This window comes from Passer domesticus, chromosome 6 (assembly GCF_036417665.1).
Source record: "Passer domesticus isolate bPasDom1 chromosome 6, bPasDom1.hap1, whole genome shotgun sequence".
Classification (NCBI taxonomy): domain Eukaryota; kingdom Metazoa; phylum Chordata; class Aves; order Passeriformes; family Passeridae; genus Passer; species Passer domesticus.
In genome coordinates this window covers 47,537,966-47,553,058 of record NC_087479.1, presented here as the reverse complement: position 1 = coordinate 47,553,058, position 15,093 = coordinate 47,537,966, and the positions used below count along the sequence as shown (strand labels likewise).

At 37.3% G+C, this 15,093-nt stretch overlaps 1 protein-coding gene and 1 long non-coding RNA gene across 5 annotated transcripts in view; one reads left to right on the top strand and one right to left on the bottom strand.

Annotated features, from left to right (window-relative positions):
- The window catches only part of KCNQ1 (potassium voltage-gated channel subfamily Q member 1), a 331,377-nt gene that overhangs the window by 182,766 nt on the left and 133,518 nt on the right, over positions 1-15,093 (bottom strand). The window lies entirely within an intron of this gene.
- LOC135302152 (uncharacterized) lies at positions 8,440-14,756 on the top strand. Its single transcript, XR_010363857.1, has 3 exons — positions 8,440-8,530; positions 13,914-13,974; positions 14,463-14,756. It is a non-coding gene; the product is annotated as an uncharacterized LOC135302152 (long non-coding RNA).

Below are 15,093 nucleotides of genomic sequence, written 5' to 3'. Positions count from 1 at the left end.
ACAAACACCTACAATAAAAGTCAAACAAATATTTACATAACTGTGGTTGACAGAACTAAGACCTTCTCTCAAATCCAACCTTGCAAGCTGCTCACATGTTTCATGTCACAGCCAGCTTCAAATAGCAAACCCTACTGATGAGACTTTTCCTTAACGTTTTAAATGTTTATTGCAATGAGGAATTAAAGAAGAATTTGTTCTAGCCCTTTCTTTGATTTTACACATACACACCGTGATAAATGAATTCATTGAATCATTAAGGTTGGAAAAAACCTCCAGTATCACCAAGTCCAATCTTTGACTGATCATTATCTTGTCAACTAGACCAGAGCACTGTGCCATGTCCAGATGAAAGCTGCCCATCAGTATTTCTTATTGGCAATGATGTGAAAAACTTGTATTACAACTGACAAAATCTTATGCTGACTGGAACCAACAAAAATTGTGTATATTGCCAAAGAAACAAAGCATTCAACTACTAAAGATGGAACTGGAAAGAAAAAACCCCCAAAAAAACAACCAACCAACAAATCAAACCTAAAAGCCCAGGCTGCTGCCAACACTGAACTAAGAGTCAATGCACCTGCAGTCTGTCATGTCTGAGATAAGGGCACTCTAAATAAGCCCTCTGTCACTGTCAGGGGATCCAGAGACAATTTAGGAAGCAAATATTTTTTCCATTTAGGAAGGAAGTACTTTGTAGAAGAACATACACACAGAAATACTGCTCTGGTTGTTGCCATAGTGCTTCAATAAGTATTAAAGCACGGAAAGATGGCCCCAGCACGTAGAGGATGCCTTCCTCTTGCAGCACAGTACAGAGGAATCCATCCTTCTGGGGAGTCATAATCCACTTTGGCCATGGAATGAAACCCCGAAATCACCCAGAAAGGCGTGTACAAAACTTTTGTTCTCAATGCAAAGCCAAATACTTCAGAATATGCCACAGGGTAACTACAGCATGAGTCTAAAATAAGGAAAACCAATTACAAATGTAATGAATTAGTTCTAAATTCCACTCTTCATGACTCTCCAGCTTTTGCTAGTTAATTATCCTAATCATAGTTATTATATCTCATAACTATTATTACCAATAAAAGCCCACATATTACTATTTAAATATTAAGTGAATAAGAAATTGCCTATTTGAATTAGATATGTATGAGATTTAGCAGGTGACAAATCTTAGCCTTTTTATTGCTGTAAAATCAACCAGAATTCAAGCGATATTAGTTCATTTATGTCCCATAAGTTTTACCCTTAGGCATAGAATTATTATGATAGACATCATTCCAATCAGCTATGAGCTATAAAGACATTACAGAAAAGAAGTTACAGTCTACACAAATATATAATAGCTCCACTAGGCATAAAGATTAGATCCACATGCAACTTTACTAAATGTTTCAAACGTTACATCACTAATTATATGATACTGTCACTTCTGGTAAACCACAGATGTAATATGAAAAATATTCAGCTTGGTCTCATGTAGATCTTATCACAATGTGCAGGTTCCAAACAAAACTGAACCAACCCTTTTGATCTCTGCACTATATTAGCTGTTAGCTTAAGAGCAAGCTTGCTGAGCTGAGGAATTTTTGCAAGACTTGCTTCAAATCTCCACATGACAGAGGCAAGAGGTTGCACTCAAAATATGAAATCCTAACTTTCAGTTAAATCACATATTGTAGCATTTATGTAAATCATCAAGGTTAGCTTATGTTTTTGATATTTGATACAATGTCCCTTAGAGAAGTCCTTGTCTCTCTCATTCCTCTGGATTTTCCATAAACAAAAGCTAAGTTCAGTTCAACAGCTTGCTGTCATATAACTAGCTTAAAATTAAAGTTTCTCCTAATGTTTCAATATTCAACAGCCAAAAAAGCACTACATAAAAACATTGCATTAGAAAAAACTGCAGGTACACATGATACTGAATTTGTTGTACCCCCCTTTAAATAAGAAAGTTCAAAACTTCATCTAGGTTAGTATTTCACTGTTCTGTGTGCCAGCACCACAGGATTCCAAAATTTCATTTGAAGTGTACATGAATGAAATTTCAATGTACAACAAGACCTCTTGAACATTTCAGAAAGCAGAAACTAACCCAGCACATGGAACCTAGCTGCCAGGTGGGGAGAGGGACAGAGACAGATGGAAAAATAAAAAATGTGACCAAAGAGGGGTGAAGAAAGAGCCTGGAGGTGAAGCTGGATGAGGAGCAGCTGAGGTCACTTGGTCTGTTCAGCCTGGAGGAGACTGAGGAGAGACCTCACTGCAGTTACAGCTTCCTCCTGAGGGGAAGAGGAGGGGCAGGCATGGACTCTTCTCTCTGGTGACAGTGACAGGACCCAAGGGAATGACCTGGAGCTGCGTCAGGGGAAGTTTAGGTTGGATATCAGGACGAAGTCATCATGACAGCCACCCCCCTGAGACAGGACACCCTACAGGTCACTACTTTGGATCTGGTGACAGAGTAGCCTCATTCTGGAGCCAGTTGAACCTGAGTTTTCCTGAACAAAGGGTAATGGGGAAAAATGGGATTCTGGCTTTCTCACATTTCGTACCTAGAGTGGAAATTCTCTCTCCATTGTAGCCAGCAGACATTTCTGCATGAGTTCAACAGTGCCAGAGCAGTGTAAGAAGGTTTTCATCTCCTTGGCCACTGGCTGTAAACACGTACAGGGGAAGAACAATAAAAAGAACCCATAAAGCAGGGTGCTACTATTTTCTTCTATCCTGGAGAATAAAGTAAACAAAATTAAACAGTTACTCTATTTGGGGTCTTCGACCCTTTTGTAAAACAAAGCAAAGAGGAATAGTGCCAAGCTGTTGGCCAAGCAGTTCAGAAACTCTCCTGAGAACAGTAATCTGTAGAAGAAACAACCACGGGCAGTTTTGCAAGGCCAAGCTGATTTTTGCCAGGGATTTAATGACTCTGCTATGTCTTCTGAAGCAAAGAGAGAAATAGCACAAAGAAAGAAAAATCTTTTAAAAAAATTTAAAAATTAAGGACTAAAAAGCTGCACAACAGCAGTCAAAGGAGCAAAGAAATAATATTTTAAAAATATTTATGAAGTTTCCTTTCTTCTTCTTTTCCTGCAACATATATTAATCAGGGCTCCTATCTCTTTTTGGGACCTTCATGAAGATGAGGTGAAACCAAATATGTTTAATGAAGTCTGAAATGAGGCATGAAATTGAAGCATTGTTTGATTCTGTGTTGCCTTTGCTTTCATAAGCAAGGCAGTTCTTGAAGCCTGGGTGGTACACCAGCATTCACTGAGAGACTGCTGAAGGGAAATATATTTTGCTTTCAGATATTGTTCTTTTCCCTTTTATAGTGACCAACTTTGTTACATACATCATGTAAATTGGTTGTATAAATGAAAAAGTAGATAGATAATTAGGATAAGGAGTTAAGGACAAAGAAATGTCATATTTTCATGACCTGATAGTAAAATAGTAAGAGTAATTAGTAAAATAGAGGTAAGAATGTAAAAAATTAAAGGTTAGCCAGAAGAAAACTCACCATGAAGTGATCTAGAATAGAAAATTCTAATTGAACTGAAAAATGTTGAAATAATTTTCTAAAAAATGAGGGTTTATGCCTTTAAAATAATACTCTGCTATAAAAACTTAAATTGGGGGACTCACACTAAAACTACTAAATTTTTACCTATTTGCTTAAAACTTGATTTTTAAAAATACTGATAGGGTAGACCTGGAGCCACTCTGCAGTCATTTGTTATTAGTTTATGTCAACCTTAATATCAGGATTAATAACCATATGATGGTACTAACAGCAAGAACCTGATATGGCTCTGGATTTTGGTATATTTTGCATTCAAAAAGAAGGCAATGATTGCCATTTTAAAAAGAACTGTGAGGTAAGAAAGGTGAGCACTAAGCAAAATGGGATGGAGGCAGACTTGTACTTCCTGCTGTGGTGGCTGGAGTTAACCCTGCAATTCTGTGAGAGGACAGTAAGCCTTACATAAGGAGGATGCATACATTTAAAAGGAGCAGAAATTATTCATTTAAAGCCTTTTGTTCCCATTTCTGCCACTATGATTTAAGCAATCCTAATCCCATGACACATTCCAACAGGAGAGTTCATCTTGATTTCTGCTCCCAGCTGAACCTTGTGGGGAAGCATGGGTGACACACAGGGTACAGTGTCCCTGAATCTGATAAAGCCCACACCAGCAAGAATTTCCACCACTTGGTATCCAATTTCTAGGGATTTTAGCACCCTCATCACAGAACCACCCCATCAGCTGCCTCAAGAGTTATGCAAGTATCAGTCTGGGTCCTGCTGCTTAAATTCCCACTGGAAGGCAGCTCCAGAACTTCACCTTCTTGTAGTTGGATTTTTCTCTCCCTTCTCAGCCTGAATTAGTTTGTGGCCAGCTGACATCCATTTGAGCTTTTGCTGGCAGTTCCCTCTACAAGCCTCTTAGCTTTTGGTTGCTTTGCCTACCTATTATCAACAGAACATAGTTACTGGGTGATCTTTTTGACAATTTTTCTGGTTTAAGTCCTAACACCTAAAAGCACCCATTCTATTTCTGGCTGAAAATCAGGCAAGAGGTGTGTACAGTTCAGTTCACTGTATAAACCACAGGGGACTGATTACTGACCTGTTAGAAAAACAACCCCCCAAAAAATGTGGTAGAGGTTTGGATAAAAATAGCAGCAGGAGCAAAGTCAACTGTTTGAGAATGTTTCAAACCAGTTTTCTATCCCTGTTTAGCCACAGAATACACACATCGGGGAAAAGCATCAGGTATGTAAGAAATGCATGTTATGTTCACATTGGCTTTTTTCTTTGTAATGTACATATTTACATTAAGTGAGTACATATGGGTGTACACACAAGTATATTTTTATATTATTTTCCCTGTTAAAAATCCTACATATTCATGCATACAAATGTAGCAAATTTTCCCATGGATCACAGCAGTTAAATTTGTAGAACTCGAGTGTTGCATGTTTGCATGCATATGAAAGAAAACCAGAGAAACACAGCAGGAATTGGCATCTCCCACACAAACGATGTGTTGTGTGTATTAACAAATGAACAGCACACTCCCAAGGGAGTTAAAGTACATGGACCAGAAGTTCACTTCCTTGCCAGTTTACTTCAAATATTTCACTAGATGTTCTTGCTGCAAAGAGCACACGTGTATTTAATGTCCAATCAAATACCTTCAGTTTTTAAAGACTGGGCTCTATTTTTAGAAAAATAATACTCACTAGAGAAATAAACATAACATTAAAAATTAATTATGCCATGCTCTGCGGCAGCATTACATGCATGCACCTTTGATTAGCTGATGTAACTGAAGTTAAATGTATGAAAAGGCTGTACTGTGGTTGTAATTAATTCATAACAATGGATTTGAATAGCTACCCAAAGCAATGGCAGTCACAACTGAATGTAATAAAGCAATTTCAAAAGTAATTTGCATGCATAGTTTACAAAAGTCCTAGAACTCTTTTAAACATATTTCTTTGATTATAAACAGCTGACATACAACAGTATATTCAATTTTTCCAGCCATACTTCCAAAAAAATATCACATTCATAGCATAGGGTGAAATAAGTCATACTGTAAACACAGGCTTTGTGTGCAATTTTAGCAAATCAAAGACCAGCTGATTTTAAGAAACCAAAATATACCATTGCATAAAAAAAGCTCAATATGCAAAAAGTTAATCACAAAATTTCCCAAGCAAGTTCACTTACATCAGCTCTCTTTAAATTACATGCCTAGCAAGGTTTTGTGAAACAGTGACACACACAGAAGTACCAGTGCTAAGGCTCCACTTTGCTTACTGTCCTCTCCTCAGAAAAGGACTGCTCCCTAAAGGACCAACCCTTGGAAAAGCACTCCTGAAACAGATCCACCGCAACTGCAAAGATTTTTGAAAACATTCTCTAAGGTGTCAGAATACGTATCTTTGCCCCTGAAGCTAAATGACAGTGAGCTCCTTTATGTAATTTGATTTGAAAGTCAATATGATATTAAACTCCATCTAAAGTCTACCTTTCTAATTTTCTCTTACCAAACTAATGACATGAAATAAATAAGCATGTATGGCTGAGCAGGCAGAGAAAGACTGCATTTTCTTGAAGCTTTTGATCCTTAAAATAAAGCAGCATAATATCAGTGACTTCTGCATTGTGTCCAAACTCATGGTGAGTACCACTTGTATACAAGGATTTTAAAAAGTTTTGGTGTCTATTTACACTGAAGAAGACTTTCTTCCATGAATAGTTTTTGTGAAATTTTTTAGGCAGCACAAGGTACTACTTGAGTGTGAGCACAGACAGCAGAAAGTGACCCCAGATCTCTGCTGTCTTTGAAAGTGATATAGCAACCCACACTTCAACAGAATATCAGGTTCATACTTCAAGGGGCTCATGGAAGTGCACAGGGCAGATCCTCAGCTAGTGAACAGATTCAAGAGCTGAATGAAAGATAATCTTTTCATTCTGTGAAAACATATATGATTTCAGAAATCGTTCCCATCCCAGAAGACAGAGTGGGGGAGGAAAAAGAATCAAAAGAGGATTTTCAAATAAAAATGTAACAATGCTCCGCTTTTAGTTAATCAAAGCACTTTAAAAGTTGGTTTGAAAATTCCAAGATAGGTTTGCTTGTACTTCATTACAAAGTGTTGCCTGAACATGAAAGGTCTCTTTATTAAAAAAAAAAAATAAATCTCATCAGGGACTTTTTAACTATCTCAGATCTTTTTTCCTCACTTTTTTTTTTTTTAGTGCAGCCATAGATCAAAACAAACAGACTGTGTTGTAAAAGCTTTTTTGAAGAAGAGCCAGTTTCTTTTGTGACAGCTCTCCCCTCAGAAATTCACAACAAAATGCTGACTAGTCTAATGATTGAACTTTTCTGTGAAAATTTTCCCAAATCTATAGCTGAAGCTAAATCTTCATGAAGAGGCATCCAGAAGCAAGCCAAAAGCCTCTGAATAATTTAAATTACATTCTGTGAGCAGTAGGGGATCGCCTTCATTGCCAGTAGGAAAAGACATGCTCTTTCCTGGAAAGTCCTGACCAAGTTTCTTAGGAGACCTTTGAACTCAAAATTCTAGACCTTAGACTAAAGTCAATGGGATTGTCTTTGTTGGGGCTTTTTCAACATGGAATGTGTGATTTAAAAAGACTTAGGTAGTTTTCCAAACAGTCCATCCCCAAACTGGAAAGCTTCTGAAGAACACACACACACAGATGCTAAGGGACAGCATCTCCAGGCTTTCACACCACTGAGGAAGGAAGCTGAAGGTGCAGGATGAGGCCTGAGTTGAGAGCAGTCCTCATGGAACACAAGGGTGAACGGGAGATAAGGAGTCAGTGTTAGAGCTCATAAGAGGAAGAGAGCAACTGTTCTGTGCCTAAGCTAAAAACCTGCCCGATGCTGTTATGAAAAATGTAGGGACATTAGAGAAGCTTGAAAGCAACAGCCCAATATTCAGCAGGGCCTGTACTCACAATAAGCCAAATAACCTCACTAAAAATGAAGTCCCTGTACAGGTAAATATCTGTACAGCATTGCCTACTGTGAGCTAAGAAAAATATTTTAACTCATGTTATCTCAGTGATTAAGGGCTCAACAGGTAGCAGGTACACTGGCCCACCCAACAAAACCCTTGCAGCAGGGATGAACAACACATGAACTCACCAGACTTGTTCAGTGACCATTATTTGTTAACTACTTGTCATCTATAGAATGAGGAAGGGAATTACAGGAAAAGGAAAAGTCTAATTACATTCATCAGAATATATACCTTTGAGGCAAGGGTATATATTCTTCCAAGAAAACTCAATTTCCTCTCTATCTCCACAACACTGAGCACAACATTTCAATACAATTTTTGAGTTACAGCCCTAAATTGTGGATGCACAAACTGAGACAGCTGGGATCTACTACAGACCTCCAAGGGGAAGCCAGCAGGACTTGTAAGTGTTCAACTCTTGCTGTAAGAAACTATAGTTTAGGGGAAGTCTTAAATGGACTTTAAAAGATCTTGAATTTTAAGTCTGCATTTGTTTGATACACTTTGTTATGTCTGAAAGAACTCTTCCTGCTGGGGTGACAATATTAATGGAGATAAAACTGGTAATGCATAGAGAGTGATGAGGCCTACAACATAATGAGGGTATGTGGTCTGGATTCAGTGTACACTGAATGCTCATGATAACCAAAATAAAGCAGCCATCCCTCCTAATGACATCCTTATTCTCAAAGGCACTGAAATCTGACTTCAAACTTGTCATCATCAGTGCTCAGCCTTAAAGGAGCTTCTGCACCCAACCCCAGCCCTTCCACCTGACTCTACACAGCCACAGAAAATGCAATTGGATGTATTGGATATGACTGGATGTCACAAAGATCTTTGCCTGTTCAGCTCCAGGTCATGAGTCCAATACATTCCTCAACACTGCCTCTCCAGGCAGCACCATTTCTACATATCTCCATCTGTTTTGAAAATACAACTGGTAAGAAAATAATGGTCACTGTCAGTGAGTAACTGTTAGGCAGAACACATTTTCTTTTCTCAACCAACCAACCTGAGCAATAAGAAAATCTCTTGAGCTCGAATGCCATCAGAGTCAGTCTGTTACTCTAGGGAACAGCCTGCTCACAGAATCTTTGCAAAAACCCACAAAGCATTTTTTAAGTATGCTTTCTTTAGGTATTCTGCCCAAACATTACAGTTTCATGCTACAGGTTTAGTTGCACATTTTCTTTGAAAAATGCAAGGAAGGAACCTTGCATTTTTCAAAGAAAAAGGAACCAGGTGAAGCATAACCCTCAACTTCCCATTTATTTTATGGGTTTAATAATCCCCAACACAAGTTACCTCAGGATAGCATGATATTTTAGCAGAGCATGGAAGAGAGGCATATTTAAGAGATGGTCTCTGTGCCTGAATGAAACTTGGAAGAGAACAAGTCACCATTCACTGCAGAAATTATCTGTGTGGTTGTGTGCTTGTCTGGCATTCAACAAGCTTGTCCTATTAACATTTATGACATGCTGTTGTATGCTAAGCTAAACTCTCAGGGTGACAGGCAGATATTCTTTGACCTAACAAAATTGTCCTTTAAAAAGGTACATCATAATTAATGCTGCCTTTTGACCCTTTTTTTTTAGCTATTTGGCGGAATCAATTTTGCTTCACTACAGAAGCAATATGATATTTGAAGGGACACTTACTTGAGTCAAAATTACTTGATACATTTTTTTCCAAAACCAACGTCCTTAAAAACATCAAAACATATAAAAAAAATTATTCCACCAACACTACCCCCAAAAATCTAAAGCCCAAATGAACCTGGGAAAAACTATAAAAGGGTCTCACTGGAATCAAGATGGGATGAAAATATAACTGAGTTTAGCAGTACTTTAAAAGCTGCACTTGAAATGCCTACTCTGGGGATATACCCTACTGCTGTCAAACCAATTACTAAAAACCTACTTGGAGAGGAATTATGCTAAATATTTTATTACTCTATAATATATCAATATACAAAATTCTGTACTCTTGACTAGGAAAAACTGTAATGGACATCTATGAAAAATACATGATAGAACAAAGACACCTTCTGTACTTGTGTGCTAGCTGGGTCATAGTGTTGGTGTTTCCCTGTGTTGGGAGAGCCTTTGCAACAGTGTGAAGTCATAATTCAATAGAGAAATATGTGTGGCATATTAAGAAAGCCTGTTTGATATACTTTCTGTATGCAAATTTGAGAAACTGAATTTCTTACAGTTAAGATTCAGCTTACAGATTTTGATTACTTTTCAGAAAGCTTTTTCAGTTAAAAATTTTATAAGACAAAGTGAATGCTGAAAGCAAAAAATAAGTAATATTAAACACTGTAGCCCTAGGGCACTCTTACCTACTCTGCTATAGTGAAATACAGAACTTGGTTTCTGCTGCAGATGATCTGTGATGTCCCTTCTAAGCTTTATTATGAAGCTGATAAATGACTCACTAGAAACATGGTGAAAGCTTTTGGAATTCATTGTGCTATGGAAAAGAAATTAGAAACTTAACTTGTTGCATGAGGGATTACCCTTCACAGCATGGCCTTTACAATGTGAAACTAATTATTGCAGGGAAGATTTATGGTGTTTACAGTCAAGAATTCAGGGTCACTTTGACCAAATTCATGTAACTTTAGACCTCAGGCTTGTCTGACTCTAAATAGAATGACGACTCCAGCAAATTTAAAGATAGAAATAAGACTTTTTTTCTTTTGAAAGCAAGAAGCCAGGAAATAGGGGCTAAACAATTTTAGCTTTAGGTATTTACTCTGATCATTTTTTCTTTCTGAATAGGCAGATAATGCAGCGTGTCAGGAAACCGTGTTTTAATTTTTGTTAATTTCACAGGAATCCACTAGAGTGTTAAACCCTGGAACCCTCCAAGTATTTTCATACAATCACTCAACGATCAAAATATGTGCTACTGATCTGAAAATATGGCTGGCTGCATAATGAAGAGGCCAAGGTGTCTATCTTTACTGAATATTAAAAGTAATTTCAATTCATAGAACAATTTAACAAGTCAATAGTAAAACACAATATCTAATATGGAAATTGGTTTATCCTAAGTTATAAAGTTAAACAAACACTTAAGAGAATGGCAAGTGATTTGTGTGTCAAGAAATTTCTTTCCAATAGCTAAATATTTTTAAGCACAAGTCTTACCACATTATATTTTGATCTTATGATAAACCCAATGTTTTATATGCCAACTACTGCCTCTTGAAAATTATTCATTGTGTTGCCAATGGCATGAGGACACCTTGAACACGCTTGAGAGCCTCCTGTAACATCCTGCTGTAGCTAACCTACCACATATTTTTCCCAGACTCTTGCTCATTCAGGAAAGTATTTAAGCTTGCACTTCATTTCAGTGATACAGCAGCTCCTTTATCATTATTTGAGAAGCTTTTAAAGCTTTATTGAACTAGGGTTGTTGGTACATCCAGAGGGGTATTTTCAACCTCTGTGAACACACGCAGGAGTTAAGCAGCTGTGTAACACTAACGGCAGTACATAACTGTGACTGCAGTTGTACTTCCAGCCACATCACAAACTTAACCATTTCTGGCAAAAGCAGGTAACCTCTGAAGTGAAATGCAAGCAAGCCTACAAAACCAGGATCACCATGCTCAGATGCAATGTTGTACCTTGCTGCTGTTGATACAAAAATACATCAGTCCAACAAAGACTGGAATCAAACACTCTGGTTTCTCTCTATCCAGAAGACACATAGGAAAGTGAATCTCTCAGACTGAAGAGCTGATGCAGAGCTAATCCAATTTAATTAACTGTATCTAATAACATTTCCCCTTTAAAATAGACTTTACAGTGTTTTTCTTGGAAAACACTAGCTCATAGTTTTAGGAATGACCTAAGCATGACCTGAGCTTTCCCTGTAGCATTACCAGGAGGTGATACCCACTAAGTAAGGAATTTTGAGGAAAGCTGGTCCAAACCAAGAACAAAAGACTGTGTCCTAAATCAACACACAGAGAAGAGTTACAATGGGTCCATACTGTTACATTCCTTAAGGCAATGTTAAAGACCTTCTGCCAACACTATAACTTGGCAAACATTACAAGCTTATAGCAATAATTATACTATGATAGGTTTTATTTATCATAACTCAGAGCCATGCTATTGTAGGTTGTCTGGAACTTTATTTTTGGTGTATTAATATCAGATCCTAGTAATAATTTCTTATTTATCACCAGCAATGACACAGGAGTAAAGGAAACAACATGGCTTTCAGATTCCTGCATAGGCTTACAATATTGACAGTATACATATTGACAGTATACAGCTTAGAAATCAAAACATCCAACAGGTGGTGATAATGTTTTTATTTTATCAGCCACCTTCAACAAAAAATGGCCCATAAGTATTGTCTGTTTCCAGATTAACAGCTAATGAGAAACAGAGAGATCAAGAGGACATACTTAATAAGAGGTCCTGTACAGTGTTTTGGGGACAGCACAGCAGTGGCATTAACAGCAACCAATTCCTTAATCAGAAGCAAGGGGGAGAGAGAGAGGAAAAGTCCAGGGATTCAAGGCTGCCCAGAGGTGCCAGAATAATTTGGTGAGAAATGAGGGAACAACTAAATTTGATGTAAGGCAGATGAAAGGAAGGAGTACAGTTTGAGGCTTGTAGGTTCTTTAGGACAACACACAGGAGGACAGGAGCTCCACATTGGAAGGAGGTCCAGATTAAGGTAGGTTTGAGCTACTGCTCAAACAAAAGTCTGCCTCTCCCAACACACAGATTTTGAGTCCTGATTTGAATTAGGGAATATGGAGGTCTGATCCAGATGTATCCTAGGCCTGTAAACTAACAACTGCACCTTGACCACAAAAACTGCAATGGCTCCATGGACTGAAAGCTGAAGGGAATCTAATTTTCTCTATGACTTGTGCTGAACTTCATGCTGATGCATATAAAATTGAATTACTATTAGAAATATCCTTATTTATATAATTTGGACTTTTCTCCTTCAATGAGTTGAAACAATTTTATATACAAATGCTACACAACCATTTCTTAAGGAGAGTGCTGCAGGTAGATTCTAGCACATACTAAAAAAAAAATCCCAAATTGGTCATAATTTTAGAATAGCTGACAAAGTTTGGTTAAAGAATTTCATTAATTATCCATTCAAGTGCAACATCTAATTCAACCAGACAGTACTCCAGAATCCTGAAATGGAAACCCTTCTACTTTAAATGATTTCATGAGGAAATAGCATTATCAAATTATTCTTGCTATTCTCAGAACACTCAGAGTTAAAATAGAACTCCATTTAAAATGCAACCAGAGTAATGAGCAACGTATTCAAACCATTTTTATATTTGAAAAAAATTATTTAATGTTACAAAAGCACATAGGAAATTAAAAATCTTTAAATTACTGCACACAAATGAGGTGTTTGAAGGAACTATTTTTAGTTTACCAATTGAAACAAACATTTCATAAATGAAACCTCCTAGAATCGGGCTTTTCTAAGGCAGATGTTCCAATGTATTTTGGACACACTGCAAGTTCAAGAGATTCAAGACCCTCTCCTTTCAATATGTACAAATATTTCTCACTTGTTCAGTCTCAAAAACAAAGAGAGCAGAAGAGCTAATGCTATAACAGTTTCTGATTTTAAAAAGCCATAAGTCAAAGCATCAGTCTCATGCAGTTTTTTCCCTTATTATTTGTAAAACTTATTAAGCAGCACAAACTTAGTATTTCAAAGAACTAATTTCTGTTTAATATTATCAACCACCCCCCCCCCCCTCCATGTGCACATACAATTAAAATTATACTTGCAAATATAATACCAGTAAACCTGACAGGCCACACACTGGCTACTCCTACTTTGCATGGTTATGAATTTAGGTTATGAATCACCAAAGTCAGGTTGATGAACAAGTACGGTGTTGTTCGTCTGAGAACCAGACACTTAGTAGCAAATTTCCTATTTGAACGGAAGGAACAATGCTGGCAGAAGTCCCAGAACTGCTCACACCACGAAAGGAACAATGTGACAACAGCATGGCAGGTTTATGATAAATATTTCAGAAATGTGTCTTTTAGCAGGAAGGGATTATCGTAGACCTTGGGGATAAAAATATTCCCAGTAGCATCCAGTTGGCATCTCTTTTATGCAACATGAAAAGCACAGCGGATAATTTTCATTTATTTTCATTTATTTGAATGACTATTAGAATAAAAATAAATTTTAATTAATTTTATGGTCTTTCACGGGGAAAATCTGAAGAAAATTGTGTCATTTAATTTGTTCTTCTGAAAAGCAGACCTGCATTTTTTATTTTGCAGGATTTTAAGTGTATATGCAGTGCCAATGAAGAGGAAGGAAAATCACCTTGATAGGACATAGGTAAACAGTTCACCATTGCTATTTAATTTCTATATCTAATTTAGCAGTTTTCTTTCAAATGGGGAGCAGGTGCTATGCAAAAGACACAAAAGCATGGAGGAACCTAGCAACAAACACAAAATGCACTGCATTTAAGTCTGTTTTGCTAGCCACCATCATAAACTCGTGTCCCCAAGTAATAAATAACCTCTTCAATACAACAGCAGATAAAAGAATCTTTCCAACATTCAAGTACAGTAAAACAAGGCACTGCCAAAGCTGTCAATGCCTCTGTGTGTGTAAAGCAAACATCGCTCCGTGTACGATGTCCCCTCTCTGTCCAGCTGGTAATGAACATTCCAGCTGGTAATGAACATGAGATTGAGCTCTTTGGCTGTACATCAAGATCAGCTGACTGAAAAGTAACACCAGCACAGACCACATCTAGTTACAGTCTGGAGGAGGTATCCTGAACATGCAATACAGATTTTTTTTCCATTCTTTTCTAGAAAATGAAGGCCCTGCTCACTCAGGCTCACAACAGCTTTAAAACTCACTAGACATTTCTGTCAGCATTTTGGAGGTCTCACATGAAGGGTACAGTCTAAGAAGAGGCTGCCCTTGACACTGAAGTTGCACGCGAAACATAATTGCAAGTCTCCGGTGGGGCTTTTTGCTTTTTTTTATAATATTTAAAGTCAACTTTTACCAGTGATAGGCAACATGAAAGAGAGGGAGAGTAAGCTGGTAAACAGTTCACTCTGAGAAAAGCACAAACATTTTGGTAACTATGATGCTTTACACTGAAGTTCTTCAAAAAATATTTATTAATAACATTATGATTACCAAAATTTAGTGTGGCAATATATGTTTTAGTAAACTTTTTTTTTTTAAGGCAACATTCACAGTAAGGAACTATGCTACTTCCCTGCTTGGAGGAGAAGAAAGATTGGTCATTAAAAGGAAAAAAAAAAGAAATATTTTAATATAAGCTTTTGCTATCCCATGACATTCAAGCACAATTAGCTGTTAAGACACTGAACACCACCAACACACTGGTCTGTTCAAATAAAATACTGTAGGGTGTTTTTTGTGTTTTGGACTACTTTGTGCACCACAGCTCCAGGTGCTTCTTTTTTG